Consider the following 16601-nt stretch of genomic DNA (forward strand, 5'->3'; position numbering starts at 1 on the left):
CCCCCACTGCTGATGTGCAACGCGTCCCTCACATTTCTGTGGCAGTGCTGATGTAGCCACACCTGCTGCTCTCCCATTCTTGTGAGTGTAACACACACAGTGAGGTATGGGCTCCAGTACTTGATGGGGAATGACAGAGTTACTGGCTTGCCGTCCCTTACATTGTGCCTTTATGGGTACTTTTGAGTGTGTGCTTTCTTCTTACAATGAGGACATGTGCTGTAACACAGTACGCACTCTAGGCTGGCAGCAGCCTCGCACATCTTGTGCTGACTGTGCCTCCTGAGCGTGTCACTCTCTCATGCTGGGTTTAGTGGTGTGTCACTTTGTCTTTCTGGCCCTGTGTGCACTAGGCTCTACCCTGTAGCCTAGGTGTGTGCAAGTCCACTCTGCACAAGGATAGGGTCACCCAGCAGCTCACTGCACAGACCAGCCATTGTCATGACCAAGTACGGGCACGGGACTGGCTGTTTGAATTCCATTGATGCTGCTCCAGGTGTGAGCTGGACCCTTGGGTGCTGCTGTCCAGAGTCCTCTCTGTGTCCTGGGTCCTCTGTACACGTCGTCATAGGAGGTGCTCAGGAGGGCTCGCTGGAGGGAGGAGTGGGCCCCTCCCCCATTTCACTGGGGAAGTGTCTGAGAGGAGGGGGCAGCTGGATGACTTACCCAAAGCCACACTGCTGGCAAGTGGCAGAGCCAGGGTCCGAACCCACAATCCCTGGCTGTGAGGACAGGAGCAGCAGTGGCAGGTGGATGGGAGGTGCAGCCAGGGCAGGAACTTGGGACCTCGGGTGACACAAGGTGCGTGGGCCATCCTGCTGCAGGCGACGTGAGCTGGGGTGGCTGATGCTGAGCCGTGACTGAACCCTGCAGGGGAGGAAAGTCCCAGGACTGACTGCTGGAGCAGGCGTAAGGGGGGCTGCTCCCAAGGGGGCCCTGCTGGCAGCATCGTGCGTGGCACTTAGTGTGCCTCTCAAAGGCACACATGTGCCTTGGAGGAGCCACTTGCCACCAGGTCGCCTTCTCAGAGGGTTGTCATGCCTTCCTCCTCCTCCTCCTCCTCCTCCTCTGGCCTTAGGCCGTGTGGCCTCTGCCATGCCACAGGACTGGGGCCACTTCTTTGTTTTTCCAGAAAATCCCCAGAGCCCCAGGTGATTTGTACTTTAGATTTCTAGACTGATTCTCCCAGATCCCCTCCCCCAGCCTCCTGGGGGCAACAGTCGGGTCTCGTTCATCTCTGATGATGGCCGCACAGTCCTTTGTGCTGAGTGAATACGAGGACACGAGTTGCTGGGTGGGCTGCTGTTGCAGTGCCGCAGGTTCCGCTGCTGCTCGCTGTGCCGGCATCCCATATGCAACACTGGCTACAGTCCAGGGTGCTCTGCTTCTGATGCAGCTCTCAGCTAATGTACCTGGGTAGGCAGCAGAAGATGGCCCAAGTGGTCGGGCCCCTGCCAACCACACGGGAGACCCGATGGAGTTCCTGGCTCCTGGCTTCAGCCTGGCCCAGCCCAGCTCTTATGGCCATTTGGGATTGAACCAGCAGATGGAAGATTCTCTCTCTCTCTCTCCTCTCTCTCTCTCTCTCTCCACCCCCCATCACCATTACCATTCCTTTCAACTAAATAAATCTTTAAAAAATAGGCTCATGGGTGGCACAGGCGCTTGATACAGTGGGTCAGATGCTGTTTGGGATGAAGATCCTGCATCACAGTCCCTGAGTTCAAGTACGAGTTCTGCTTCCAGTCCAGCTCCCTGCTGACGCACACGCTGGAGGGCGGCAGGTGATGACTCCAGTCCTTGGGCCCCCGCCTCCTACATGGGAAAACCGGGTGGAGTTCTGGGTTCCTGGCGTCAGCTTCTCCCAGCCCTGGCTGGTACAGGTATTTGGGGAGTGAACCAGCAGATAGGGGAGGTCTCTTGCTATTTGTTGATCCGCCTTGTCTCCCTGCCTTTCAAATAAGTAAAAATTAAAAAAAAATTTTTGTGGGAAAATGGGATTAAAATGTATTTATTTGAGTACAATTTTTAAAAATCATAGTTTTTCATCAAATTCATTTTCCACAAACTCTGATGAGCCCCCATATGCATGAACCCAAAATGTTTTGTGGCACAATGAACTTACCTTTATTCCACTTTGCTGGAATCTTCCAGCTGTGCCCTGCACGTCTCTCCTGAATGCAGCCGGTTCAGTCCCCTCACTGTCCGGAAGAGGAAACTGAAGCCCGGTAAGACCCCAGGCCCCAGAGCTGGGCTTCGGAGCCGTGGCTGCGGGCCCCAAACCAGGCTGGTGGTGGTCAGGTTCCCAGGATAGCAGCAGAGAGCGGCCCCAGGTGTAATACAGACTCCAGAGCCAGTCCTGCTCCTGGTTGCCTGGGGTCAGGTTCCGTCTGCAGACTGAAGCCTTCCAGGCAGAGGAGCTCTGTGCGCTTAACCAGGAGACCCCCCAACACACACACACACACACACCTGCATTCTGATTTGATTCAGATGCCACCCACCCAGGACCCAGCCCAGGGCTCCAGGCTGCCCTGAGCGCCACGCTTGGCCTGCGTCCTGTGGTCTGGGGTACTTTCTCAGTCTTGCTTTGCCTTTCAGGGCTGTGATAGTTGTGATAGTTGTGAGGGGTCTGGCCTGGCATCCTGTACAGGGCTGGGAGCTTTTATTTATTTATTTTTCTACCGACAGCTGTTTGGGTATTTGTAACGTCATTCCCGGGCCACACAGCATCATCATCTGCCTGCTGTAGAACTGTTGAATTTTGAGTCCTGTCTGTGCTTGCCTTGGCAGGGCCAGACCAAATGATGTCACCGTCCTTACACAGCCTCAATGGCACTCCCCACCCCTGCTGGTGTCAAACCGTGCTTAACCCATGATCATCTGCTGGCTTTATCCGGGTTAGACCAAGGTCATGGTCATGGGTTTAGAGAGAAATGCCGCAGACGTGAGGTGCTGCAAAGCCCGGAGACATTTAAGAGCCCTTCCATCTAGAAAGTCCTCTCTGAGCTGTCAGCTTCCCCAAGTCCTTCTGTCCTGGGATGAGGACCAGCGTGTCTGGCTGAGACTTTTCCTGCTTTTGCCTGAAAGCCCATGTTGCAGGCCAGCCAGGGTGGTCGGCCATCCTGGTCTCTCCGTGGTCGCAGCCAACAACCAGAGTCACTGGTGTTGTATGCACCTGCCTCACTTCATTGTCCTGAGACCCCTGGAGGATGGAAGACAGGGCTGTGCCCATTTTATAGGTGGGAAAATTTTGCCCGGGTGTGGAAAGTGGTGTGCCCAAGGTAACCCAGCGACACATGGCAGAACCGGATTCAAATCCAGAGCTTGCGAGTCTAGACACAGAATCCGGGGATCCCTGTGTCTCCCGTTGCTGAGCCCTGAGGCTCATCTCCAGTAGACAGAGGCGATTCTGAGCCCTCAGCCACTGGCCACGCCCCTCACGTCCATGCAGTGCCCTGCCCACCTTCTACTAGAATGTTCCTGACACCACGGCACCCAGGCCTCCCGAACCTCTGACAGGTCAGTGTTCTGGAATAACGGGGGTTTGGTTTCCTTTTTTTTTTTTTTTTTTTAGTATTCACGGGAAGTCTCCCTCTGCAGGGTTAAAATGTGGTTCCTGGGAAATAGTGGTATCTAACGAAGGCTCCTTGTGTGGAATCAAAGAGCCCCATTCTTCTAAAAGTCCTTCTTCCCCATCTCTGCATCCGGCGCCCATGAAAGGGAATCCTCAGCCTTGGCTGGCTGGCGCTGTTGCCATGGAAATCGTTAGGAGGATGGGATCCCGGGACCAGAGGTCAGGGTACTCACAGTTGCTTTGGCTCCTAGCACACGTGTCCTGGGAGCCGGAGTCAGAGCTATTCAAATACAGCAGCGGTGACCCTGGGTCCTACACCTTAATGAGCAGGGTTCCAGGAGAGGGGCTTGCAGGGGTCTCACTTAGCATGGGAGGGGTCAGCTGAAGGACCCTGGGAGAAGGAGAAGCAGGCAGGAACCAGGCCATGCAGGTCCCAGGAGGCTGAGGTTCTGTTCCAAGGGAGATGGGAGCCACTGGGCGATTTGAACAGGGGTTCACTGAGCCACACTCACACCGCGGGGGGACTGCGCTGTGGGGTACTGGATGGATTGTGCAAGGGATGAATGCCCTCGGGAGGCTCACGCGCCCTTCTGTACCGGAGGAAATGGCCACCTGGGTGAACAGGTGCTGACAGAGGTGGTGAGAAGGGACAACCTGGGAAGCTGCCTTGGAGCTGACGCCTGCAGATGAGGTGTGGCCAGCAGCAATGATTGTGCTATTTCGGGTAATCCTCACTGGAGCCCTGAGAGGCAGATATTCCTGTCTTTAGGAAATTTTATTTATTTTTGCTGTATTTCACAGGCAGGGAAACACAGAGACAGAGATCTTCCAGCTGCTGGTTTACTCCACGCATGCCCATAACAGCCAGGCCTGGACCAAACCAGAGCCAGGACCCAGGAGCCAGGAGCCAGAAACTCCATCCAGGTCTCCCGCATGGCTGGCAGCCACCCAGCTGCCTCCCAGGGTGCATATTAGCTAGACTGGAAGTAGAAGCAGGAATGGGACCAGACGCTGTGATATGGGATGTGGGTGTCCCATGAGGCGACCTACCCACGGTGCCAAACGCCCACCCCCCACCTATTTTACTATTGCTTTAATTTGAGGCAAGGGGCCTGGATGCAGATCTTGCTGATTTCATGACCTTTGATAAGTGTTGGGACCTCCCAGAGCCTTCTTGATGGGGTCACCACTTGATGTCCCAGGGGCTGGTGGGGGCTGGTGCGAGAAAGCCCGCTGGGATGTCTGAAACCTGAATGGCTCCATGGCATTGACATCTGGCTCGCTGTGTCCCAGGGCAACCTGGGGGAACCCTCTCGCTGGAGAGGTGGAGGGCCGGGGAATGTGAACAGGAGTTGTGTCCGTTCGGCGAATGTCGGCCGGCCGGGTCTTCACCCTGGGACATACTGCAGCCACGTGACCAGGGTCTGCCTGGGAGGCCGTCCCAGTCCAGTGAGAGGCAGACCCAGGAGGGAAACTGTAAGGCAGGGTGCTGGACTCTTTGTGGGGGGAATGTATGAGTTTACCTAAAGAGGAGTGTGGGGAGCAACCCGGACTAGACTAAGTTACTGGAATTAAGACTTATTCTATGCATCTGCTCTCCCACAATATGGCGCTGGGAGAGGAGAAAACAGCTTCTACGCAGCTGCCTCTTGCCAACTTGAGTGATGACCTCCAGGAGCTGATCCTGCTCCTGATTGGAGGAGAGCAGCGTACTCGGCGTATGGGCAGCAGAGTTGGGATTGGCGGAGGAGGACTACAAAGGAGGAGAGAGACAACATGCACCAGGAACATCTAAGGGGAACATCTAAGAGGAACACCTGTGCAGCCCCCGAGAGAGCCGGCCGGCGGTGTGCCGCTCCCCCGCGGAAGTGGGGAATGTGGCAGGGGGAACCGCCCTTCCACGGAGGTGGAAGGGTCGGTAGCCAACCCGGGAAGAACCAGCAGCAAACCCGGGGAGGGCCGAGCAGACAAAAGAACAGCGCAGGGTCCTGTGTCGTTCCTCCACGAAGAGGGGGAGCGACAGAGGAGGCCTTTAATTTTGCTTTGGGAAGGCAGCTGGTAGTTCTGATTCTCCATCTCTCGAAGAAATGATAAGAGGTAAAAAGAGGGGGAGGGGGCTGGCGTTGTGGTATAGCGGGTAAGACCACTGCCTGCGATGCCAGCATCCCATCTGGGTGCTGCTTCATGTCCCAGATGCTCCACTTCCTATCTGGCTCCCTGCTGATGACCTGGGAAAAGCAGTGGAAGATGGCCCAAGTGTCTGGGTCCCTGTCCATTCACGTGGGAGACCTAGAAGAAGCTTGTGGCTCCTGGCTTTGACCTGGCCCAACCCTGGCAGTTGGGGCCATCTGGGGGAGTGAACCAGTAGATATAAGATCTCTCTGTAACTCTTTCAAAATAAATAAATAAATATTTTTTAAAAAAGTCACTCAAGCCATCACCACTGTCCCCCAGGGTTTAAATTGGCAGGAAGCTGGAATCGGGAGCAAAAACCAGGAATCAAACCCGGGTGCTTCACTGTGGAGAGCGGGCGCCCTGACTGCTGGACCGAATGCTCACTCCCTCAGCTGTCTCTTTAAAGATGGAGACGCATGGCTGGGTAGCTAACGCACACAGGGGCCTTTGAGGAGGAGCACACAGAGGGTACGGAGAGAGAAGCTGTACTCGGTGCCACCGCAGCGCTGGAGTGTGAGCTTCTCAGGGGAGTGGGAGCCGAGAGCATAGCGCCAGTGACGGAAGCTGCAGCCTGCTCGTGAGCAGCCAAGTAAACCTGGCTCAGGAGTGGATGATTCATCCCACCGACAGCTCCTGATGGAGGTGGGCATGGCCCTGGGGGTTTGCAGAAAATGGTAGGCTTCCAGGCCCCGGCTGAAACACTGGAGACCCCCAACACACAGGCTATCAGGTGCAGCCAGCAGCTCTAAGATCCCCTTAGAGCATCCCTGTATGGGCAGGCACTGTCTGCCCGTCGCCTGCCGCCTACGACCCTCCAAACATTGTTTGCAGCCAGTTTCCTTCCATGGGGGCCTTGGCTTTGCTTCACTTGATCACCTGAGGCTTAAGACTCTCCGCATAAAACACAGATAAGGCACAGTAGGGGCAGCACGCCTCTTGGGTTCAAACCCCATCTGTGACTTAACTACAGGCACGTCTCCTGCCTCCAAGGGACTCTTTTCTCATCTAATAAGCAGCAGGATGATCCCAGCTGACAGAGTTGCTTTCAAACACTTCAACCATGGGGCTGGAAGAGTGCTCTCAATTGAGAGCTCTGAGACAATGGTTTAAGCAGGTAGGGCTACCCACTGGCTCCCCCACCCCCTGCACAGGTGTGGGCTGTTGGTAGACTCTGAGCACAGGATTTTCTAAGATCTTTAGGAACAGATAGGCAAGGCAAAGTGTGGGGTTGATCTGATGGCACCTGTTCTCTCTGAGCCAATTACTAATTAATTCCCATGGAATGTTTCTACTGGAAACAAACTAACCCGGAGACAGAAGCAATTCCAATAACCACGATATATAATTGAGATAATCACTGTGCATAAATAACACCTGTGAGTAGCAGATGCTGGCTCCTGGCTCCAAGGAGACGATTCGAGATGATGTCGGCTCCAGGGCAGTGATCACTTCCCCCCAACCCCCGCCCCCACCGTTTGATTCATGCTTTTGACCTTTGTCTATCCCCAGAAGGAAACACGATATTTGCTTTTTGTTACATAGAGGAAGCTCTGCACCAAGTCTCTCATGCTGCGGCTGTCTTCACCTCTTCCTGCCAAGAACCAAGCTGTCACCACAGCTCAGTCATTGTGCCCCCCAAACAGCTCTTGGCTGCACCCCCTTTATTATGTGCTGCCTGTATCTCCCACTTGGATTTCCCTCCGGACTGCTGGCCTCAAGCCGTGTCTGAGCAGCCTTCCTGCCACCTGATCTTTGGAGACAGATTTTTAAATTTGAACACTGCCTTGGCTCTCGTGCTCAGTACCATTCAGTTTTCCATTGCCCTTAGCACACAGTGCAGGCTCCTGAACTTGACCCCCAGGATGCATTGTCCTGATCCCGCCCACCCATCTCCCCTCACCAGCATCTTAGCATGGCTTCATGTCCTTGACACCTGTTGCCACCTCGTCACCTTTGCCCAGTGGTGTGTTCCACTGGGCTGTGCATCTGCCCTCAGCCTTCTTTACCCTTGGGACTTGAGTTTGGTCACCCTCTTCGGCCATCTCTGATCCCTCTGGATGGGGTGAGGGTGCCGTGTCCCCTCCCACACAATCTCTTGGGAATACTTTTAGGTTAGGACTCTTTTTTTTATTGTAATCACCCCCTTGTTTCCCTCCTTTTCTTCCCAACTCTTTTTTTTTTAAGTTATTTATTTACTTGAAAGGCAAGCATAGTTTGAGAGAGAGAGAGAGAGAGAGAAAGAAAGAGGGGTCTTCCATCTGCTGGTTCACTCCCCAGTAGCCACAATGGCCAGAGCTGGGCAGATCCAAAGCCAGAGCCAGGATCATCTTCCAGTTCTCCTATGCAGGTGCAGGGACCCAAGCACTTGTGTCATCTTCCGCTGCTTTCCCAGGCCATTAGCAGAGAGCTGCATCGGAAGAGGAGCAGCTGGGACTTGAACTGGTGCCCATATGGGATGCTGGTGCTACAAATGGATGCTTAACCTTCTACACCACAGCGCCAGCCCTGTCTTCCCTATTCTTTGAAGGCAGGGGCTGTAATGAGCATATTAAAAGACTCATCCAAAGACACAGGTGGTAAGAGAGGTCTGGCTCCAGCACTTGGGTGGGCGGCCCTGCTACCCACACCCTCACCATGCTCCCTGTGGGCCTGCTCCTCTCTCTGCCACATCCCACCTGCAGGCCCCTCCACCTGGGGCTCTGCCTTAGCCTCAGCGGTCACCCAGGTGGGTCCTTAGGCCCGGTGCCCCTCACACCCACGAGCTCCCAGCAGGGGCTTGTTGACAGCACCATGGCCCCCATGAGTGCCCGTGAGACTGATGACCCAGGCTTCACTGCCGCTGCTTTTAATTGGGACATTTGTCACCAGGCATCACCATGTTTGCATGTGACATGGGCCATTGGGAATAAGCGCTGGGCAGATAGCCCCGCTGGGCGTCACCGGTGTGAGGGGGCATCTTGGGGAGGCTTCTCCCCAGCCAGCTCGGAGCCTCAGAACAGGAGGCCTGGCTTGGTGCCGGATCTGAAGACACCTTTTTTTGCAAAAAGATCATGCTGGAGTGAGTTGATTCAATATTAACATAACCTCCTGTCGGAGGAGATAAAGAGCATATTGTAATTGGTTAAAAGCGTGGTCATCACAGACCTGTTTGCCCCACAAATATTGACACTTTCCTGGCAGTGATGAATGAGGTAGAAAAAGCTGGCTCCATTAGCCACAGGGAGTGGCGTGTTCCCCCCCCACCCCCCAAAAGACCTGTTCCAGTTTAGCCATGGAGGGCGGGGCCCGAAGATCAGCCCGGGGGCCCACGGGGGTAATGACAGCCATTGAGACTACACTGATACACACAATGGACATCAATTGTTCACACTCTGCCAGGTGCAGGGTTCAGCACTTCAAAATCATGAGTTAATATTATTTAAGTTATTTATTTGGGGGGGCAGGCTTTTGGTGCAGAGGTTAAGTCGCCGCTTGGGACGCCTGCATCCAACATCAGAGTTCCTGGTTCGAGTCCCGGCCCCCTCTCACTCACCATCCAGCTTCCTGCTACTGAGCACCCTGGGAGGCAGCAGATGATGGCTCCAGTACTCAGGTCATTGCCACTCACATGGGACACAGAATCTAGACTCCTCCTGGATTTGGCTTTACCCAGCACTGGATGTTGTAGGCATTTGGGGGAATGAACCAGCAGATGGAAGATATCTCTCTCAAGCAAAATGAAAATAAATAAAAATTATTTAAAAATTTTAAAATCTTTATTCGTTTGAGAGGTAGAGAGACAGAGACAGACAGGGTTCTCATCTCGTTCACCCCCCAAATGCCTGCAACAGTCGGGTTGGGCCAGGCCAAAGCTGGCAATTGGGGTCTCCCACATGGGTGGCGGTGACTCATGGTTGCACCTAAACAGGCAGCCGGAGTGAGGTGCCACAGCCAGGAACTGAACCAGGCACTCAGGGCTAAGTGGCATCTTACCTGGCAGGCCAAATGCCCACTCCTCTGACCTAACCTGACCCCCTCCCCCATCCCAGTTGAATATAGCGAACTCTGAGAGTGCAGAGGCCTTCTCCACCTGGGACCTGTGCGCAGGGACGTGCCCATAGCAGGTGCTTCGGGGACGAGCAGGGGCCAGGTGGGCAGTGGGCTGCTGCGGGAGGCAGCCAGCATGAGGCCCTGTGCTGTAGGAGTTAGGCAGAACTGGGATTAAAGAGAATGATCTCGCAAGGATTTAAAGCTTACAGAAAGTCTGCGAGAATACTTCTAGGAGCCCTGGTGCTTGCTGCCCCAAATTCACCGACTTTGACCGTTTGCCATGTTCCCTCTGAAAATGACATTTTCGGCCTTTCTGAAAACACCTGGAAGTCATGGTGCCCCTCTATCCTCATCACAGAAGATTCAGTATTAATCAGAAATACTATTTTCTAATCTAGTGGTTGACTATCTAGGGCCCACAGCCCAAATTTGGCCCACTCACCATTTTTCTTCATTTTCGTTTTATTGTAGCCTGTAAATAAAGATGTTTTAAGCTATTTTACATAACTATTTATTTATTTTTAGAGGGAACCACACACACACACACACACACACACAAACACACACCTAGAAAGAGAACCCCTATCCACTGGTCCATTTCCCCAATGTCTGTGTCAGGGCCAGGATAAAGCTGGAAGTTGGGAGCTAATTCCAGCTCCCCCATGTAGGTGGCAGGAACTCAGCTACTCAGGCCATCACCTCTGCCTCCCAGATTCTGCCTCACATCAGGAGTCGGGAGCCAGAGACAGGGATCAAATCCAGGCTGTTGGATGAGGGATGCGGCCTCCTTAACTGGAGTCTTAACAGCCAGCCACACACCTGCCCCTTCTCCTTCTAAAGGGACACATTTCAGGCCATTACATAAAGATCTACATGGATACCTGATTTCACCTCTTGACCTACCAAACCTAAAATACTTACAGTCTGGCCCTTGAAAAAATTTCCGGTCCTTGATCTTAACTGCTGACTACTCAAATTCTGCCCGTTGTCCCACTTACATCCTTTAGAGCAATTTTTTCTCAAAGTTCAGGATCCAGCCTGGATTGAAAAACTGCTCGCATTAAGTTTTCATGATGCAGTGTTTCCTCCGTCTCCCTTTGTCTTCCAGCACGCTGACATTTTGAAGAGTTTAAGGCCAATTACATTGTAGAGCCTACTTTGCTTTGGGTGAGCTGGAATTTAAACCTCATCTTTTAAATTTCAGAGCCATTTGGATTTATGGAGGATGAGGTTCCAGGGACACGAGGCTTTCTATTTTAAAACCAGAAAAGTCCCAGGCAAACAGGCTTCTCCTAGCCCCAGCATCTAAGGCACTGAGGAATCCCAGGCAAGGTGAAAGCAACCCCACAACCTTCCTGCCTACCTGTCGGCAAGGTCAATTCTCAAATTGCACCTGGTAGATTCAAGCCAGAGGGTGATGAGGCTGGCATTGGTTTCAATGCTTACCTCTGGACCAGTGTTGCAGGGGGTTAAGCCATGGCCTACGACTCCGGCATCTCATATGGGCACTGGTTCGAGACCCAGCTGCTCTACTTCCAATCCAGCTCTCTGCTAATGCATCTGAGAAAGCCACAGAGGATGCCCAGGTGCTTGGGCCCATGCCACCCACATGGGAGACCTGGAAGAAGATCCTGACTTTGGCATGGCCCAGCCCTGGCCATTTGGGGAGTGGACCAGTGGATGGAAGATTCTCTCTCTCTCTCTCTCTGTCTCTGTAACTCTGCCTTCCAAATAAATAATAAATAAAGTACAGTTGCCTTCCCATGCTTCTTGTTAGGTGAATTCTACCCAGCATATGTGCAGTGCCAGCCCTGGATCTTGCATTTCTTTTTTATTTCTTGCTGCACTTCTGCGATAACCTCTGAGATATATTGACTTTGCTCTCCATGGCAGTTGGCTCATTCCTCTTGCTGTTTTATGGGACTAAAGCAACTTATCCGTGTTGCTGTTGACAGACGGGTTGCGTCTGGAGCTTGGTGATTACGAATAGAGCTCTGAACACTGTTGGAGTTATTTAGTGGGGGGAAGGATGCAGGTGTGCCTACTTCTGGGAGGTGTGGTAGTTCCAGACCACAGCACACAGGTGTGTCTGGCGTTTGACCAGGCTGCTGAGTGCTTTCCCATGGTGTCTGTAGACACTTCCGCTCCCACCTTGGAGTATAAGTCTCTCTGGCTGCCGATCCTGGTCAGCACGCGGTGATGCCGGTGAGTGGCTTTTGAGCCATTCTGTAGGAGTGGGCGTGTTGCAGTTCTGTGCTTTGCTTCCTGCTGTAACAGGGTGGATCACCTCTTCCAAGGGTACTGACCATTTGGATATTGATTTTTTAACCTGATCAAGGTGCACGCTTATCTTCCTGTTGTGCTATCTGTGTTTTCCTTGGTGACTTGTGGGGTGTTCTGGACCCAGGCTCCTCACCAGCTACGTCCATGGCACGTGCTCTCTCCCACCTCACGGCTCATTTATATTTTCTTAGTGGTGGTATTCGCACAGAGAATGTCTTGGTTTTGATTTCATCTAATGATCAGTCTTAGCTATTGTAGAATCCATATTTTAAGTCAGTAGGTCCTGGCTAGCTGAATGTTCTGGTTATGTGGGAGCCGTGGGTGCAGTGTGGTAGGAAACCACCACCTTATGTGAGTTGGTGCCAGGTTTTAGGACCCAGATGCCCTCTTATGACAATGTTCAATTAGTCTCTGGTAGGTCATTTAAATGGGGGAGGTTTGAACTATGTTAGTGAGTTTCAAGCTCTGTGTGTGTGTGTGTGTGTGTGTGTGCGTGCTTTTTGTTCTTAGCCAAACAGGCACTTGTTAAACTCTCATTAGAATGCCTTCTGTCCCAACGAGTCCTTGGCCAGGGACACTGCTGGCTCTTGGGGACCAAGGCTGTGGTCATCTCCCTGCCCACACAGCCTGCCCTCCTTTGGCCTGGGCTGAATGCATCAGAGACCTGTGTGTGGAGGAGCTGCGGAGCCTGCTGGGTGGCAGGGGCTCTCAGAGGGGCCACCGGGCAGACATGCAGACAGCCCCCTGATGGAGTCATGGTTGCTGGTAGTGATGATGACTTCTGTTACTCTGAGTACAATGTGAAAGATGAGTATTTAGGACACACTTTCATGCATCAGTGAACAGTAGTCCCCTTGCAGAACCTAAGGGAAATCATAGAAATTTTAGTATCTGTCCAGATAGAGCTCAAGGACCTACAAAACAGCTACCATACAGTCTTGAGACATTTTTCCTTGGGGCCACTATAACCTGATTTCTGAACAGCACAGACCATGGGTGTTTCTGGCCTGATATCTGGGGCTTGTTTGCATTTAACACAATTTGTTTAAAATAGTCAGGGCTTGGGGCCGGCGCCGTCGCTCACTTGGCTAATCCTCTGCCTGCGGCGCCGGCATCCCATATGGGCGCCGGGTTCTGATGCCGGCTGCGTCCAGCTCTCTGCTGTGGCCCGGGAGGGCAGTGGAGGATGGCCCAAGTGCTTGGGCCCTGCACCTGCATGGGAGACCAGGAGAAGCACCTGGCTCCTGGCTTCAGATTGGCACAGCGCCAGCTATGGCGGCCATTTGGGGAGTGAACCAATGGAGGGAAGACCTTTTTCTCCGTCTCTCTCTCTCACTGTCTACTCCACCTGTCAAATAAAACAAACAAACAAACAAACAGGGCTGTCCATCGTGTGAGCTGTGAGTGACTCCCTTTAGCAACAACCTTGATGCTGGAGTGTCGCTCCCCGTCTTCGTGGAGGAACGACATAAGACCCTGCGCTGTTCTTTCGTCTGCTCGGCCCTCCCCGGGTTTGCTGCTGGTTCTTCCCGGGTTGGCTACTATCCCTTCCACCTCCGTGGAAGGGCAGTTCCCCCTGGCCACATTCCCCACTTCCGCAGGGGAGCGGCACACCGCCGGCCGGCTCGTCTCGGGGGCTGCACAGGTGTTCCCTCAGATGTTCCCCGTAGATGTTCCTGGTGCATGCCGTCTCTCTCCTCCTTTATAGTCCTCCTCCGCCAATCCTAACTCGGCTGCCCACACGCCGAGTACGCTGCTCTCCTCCAATCAGGAGCAAGTCCTACAGTTTATTAGTTGAACTGGAGGCAGCTGTGCAGAAGCTGTTTACTTCTCTCCCAGCGCCATATTGTGGGAGAGCAGATGCATAGAATAAGTCTTAATTCCAGTAACTTAGTCCAGTCCGGATTGCTCCCCACACTGGAGTTTTTCTCTTCCCAGGATTTTGATGGGATGTCAAAGCAGTGGGTTGGGATTAGCCCACCAAAGAAACCATTTCTTTTTTAAAAATTTATTTATTTAGGGACCGGCACTGTGGTGCAGCAAGTTAAAGCCCTGGCCTGAAGCGCCAGCATCCCATGTGGGTGGCCAGTTCTAGTTCTGGCTCCTCTGCTTTGGATCCAGCTCCCTGCTATGGCCTGGGAAAGCAGTAGAAGATGGCCCAAGTCCTTGGGCGCCTGCACCCACGTGGGAGACTTGGAAGAAGTCCCTGGCTTCATATTGGCACAGCTCCAGCTGTTGCGGCCACCTGGGGAGTGAACCAGCAGATGGAAGACCTCTCTCTCTGTCTCTACCTCTCTCTGTAACTCTTTCAAATAAATAAAATAAATCTTAAAAAAATAAATTTATTTATTTGGAAAGCAGAGTTAAGGGAGGGGGGAGAGAGGCAGATATCTTCCATTTGCTGGTTCACTCCTCAAATGGCTGCAACAGCCAGGGCTGGGCCAAACCGATGCCAGGAGCCTAGAATTTCATCCAGATCTCCCACACGGATGGCAGGGGCCCAAGCACTGGGACCGTCCTCTGCTACTTTCCTAGGTGCATTAGCAGGAGAGCTAGATCGGAAGTAGAGCAGCCAGGGCTTGAATCAGCACCCGTATGGCATGCTGGATGCAGCTTAACCTGCTGCATCACAGCACCGGTCCCAAAAAAATACTTCTTAAACAGAATGCTTCCCCCGTAGCATTTGCATTGCACTATTTTTAACTCCCCCGAGTTGTTCAGCCAGACCCAGAAATCTAGGTTCTAGCGGCTCTGCTGAAATATCGGGACTTTTCCTCTCCCCGCCTCTTTCCATATGTCTAGCCACCTCATCTAGTTGCTTAATAAGTCCAAAGCAAACATTTTACCCAGATATTTAAAGCAGGCAGATGGCTTCGCATAGGAAAGTAGAGCCATTCATCCGTTTGTAGCTGACGTCCATGTGATGGGAATCTCAATTGCATTTACACTGAATGAAGAGGAAGCGGGTGTTGGGAAGAGACTGCCGGCATGAGCACAGCAGGCGAGATGCGCGTGCGGAGGAGCAGCACGGGTGTGGAGTCTCAGGTCTGACCTTGGACAAGGCGCCCGGCCTCGGGACGGCAGCGTCCTTGTTTGTTGGAATGGTTGCAGGGCTGATTTCCTCCCTGCAGGGCTAGGGCACCCGGGGCTGTCTAGCGGCCCCTGTGGAGTCCTCTCCAATGAGCATTGAAGACCTCTCCTTCCTCCCCATCCCATCACCGAGTAATCAGCAATGGGGAACTGAGCTGCTTCTTAGCTCATTCTGTGTTGCTGGAACAAAATACCCCAGGCTGGATACTTTAGAAGGGAAAGAGGTTTATTTAGCTCAAAGCAGTGGAGCTCCCAACACGTGGCATTGCTAGTGGCTTCTGATGGGGGCTTCGTGGTAGGCAGTGGGTGGTGGGTGGTGGAATCACAATGGAGGGAGCATGTGCAAGACAGAGAGAGAGAGAGAGAGAGAGAGAGAGCAAGTGCATGGTGAGAGAGCAAGCAAGACTGGCAATCAGCATGTGCAGATGAGAGATATTTGGGCGAAGTGCCAAGCTCACGGCTAAAACCCAATGACCTAATTCCCACCTACTGGGCCCCCATCTCTGGAGGGTTCTGGCCACTCTGAATATCACCACCCTGGAAACCAGACTTCCAGAATCAGAGCCTTGGAAGAACCAACCAAGTCCAAACCAAGGCACCTCCCTGTGGGTGGGGATCCCTGCCCAGAACAGGGACATAACGAGAGAGTGTTATTCTCTCATGGGTTTTGGATAAAACTTCCTTGGTCCACTTGTGAGTACACCAGTGTCCACAAACACTACCACCAGTGGTTTTTGGTGTTGACTTTGTGGCCAGCACTGTATATGCATTGCTGTGTCTAATTCACTCATCATATACCTGGGTTCTGGGTGATGGCAACCCAGCTCAGATAGGTTTGAGCAGAGAAAGGGAAGTTATTGGCCAAAATACCCGAAAAGCCCTGAGGCTGAGATTGCCTTCAGGTTCAGCTGGGTCCAGGTGTCATCAGCGTGTCTTTGCCGCCAGTTGGCTCAGCTCCCTCCATGTCAGCTTCTATCTCAGGCAGCCTCTCCCCAGGCACGCCAAGCTTTCAGCTTTGGGAGGACCAAACTTCCCATACGTAGTCCCAGCAAAGTCCTGGGGTCTGCCATTGTATTAGCCTAGAACCATCCACTCTGGCCAGCAGGGGTGATGGTCCCAATGGCTGGTTGGGGTCACATGCCCTTGTGTGGGCTTGGGACGGGGATCAGAAGTGGATAGAAGTGGATTTATCTCACCAGGGAGACGGGCTGCAGCTATCAGAAGGAGGAGGGAGAGGGCAGCAGGCAGGTGTCAGCCAGATCTCCTCTACAGCACTGAACTGGATTGGAAGAGGAGCAGCCGGGACCTGAACCGGCACCCATGTGGTATGCCAGCAAAGTCCTGGCACAAAGCCTCCACAGATGGAGGCTTAGCCTACTGTGCCACAGCGCTAGCCTCCCCATATTCTTTTCTTTTCTTTGTTTTCTTTTTTTTGACAGGTAGAGTTATA

The 16601-nt window shown here is 53.0% G+C and overlaps 1 protein-coding gene across 4 annotated transcripts in view; it reads left to right on the forward strand.

Annotated features, from left to right (window-relative positions):
* Positions 1 to 16601, forward strand: part of MYO18B (myosin XVIIIB) — a 245008-nt gene that overhangs the window by 148138 nt on the left and 80269 nt on the right. The gene's annotated exons all lie outside the window — the stretch shown is intronic.

This window comes from Oryctolagus cuniculus, chromosome 21 (assembly GCF_964237555.1).
Source record: "Oryctolagus cuniculus chromosome 21, mOryCun1.1, whole genome shotgun sequence".
NCBI lineage: Eukaryota > Metazoa > Chordata > Mammalia > Lagomorpha > Leporidae > Oryctolagus > Oryctolagus cuniculus.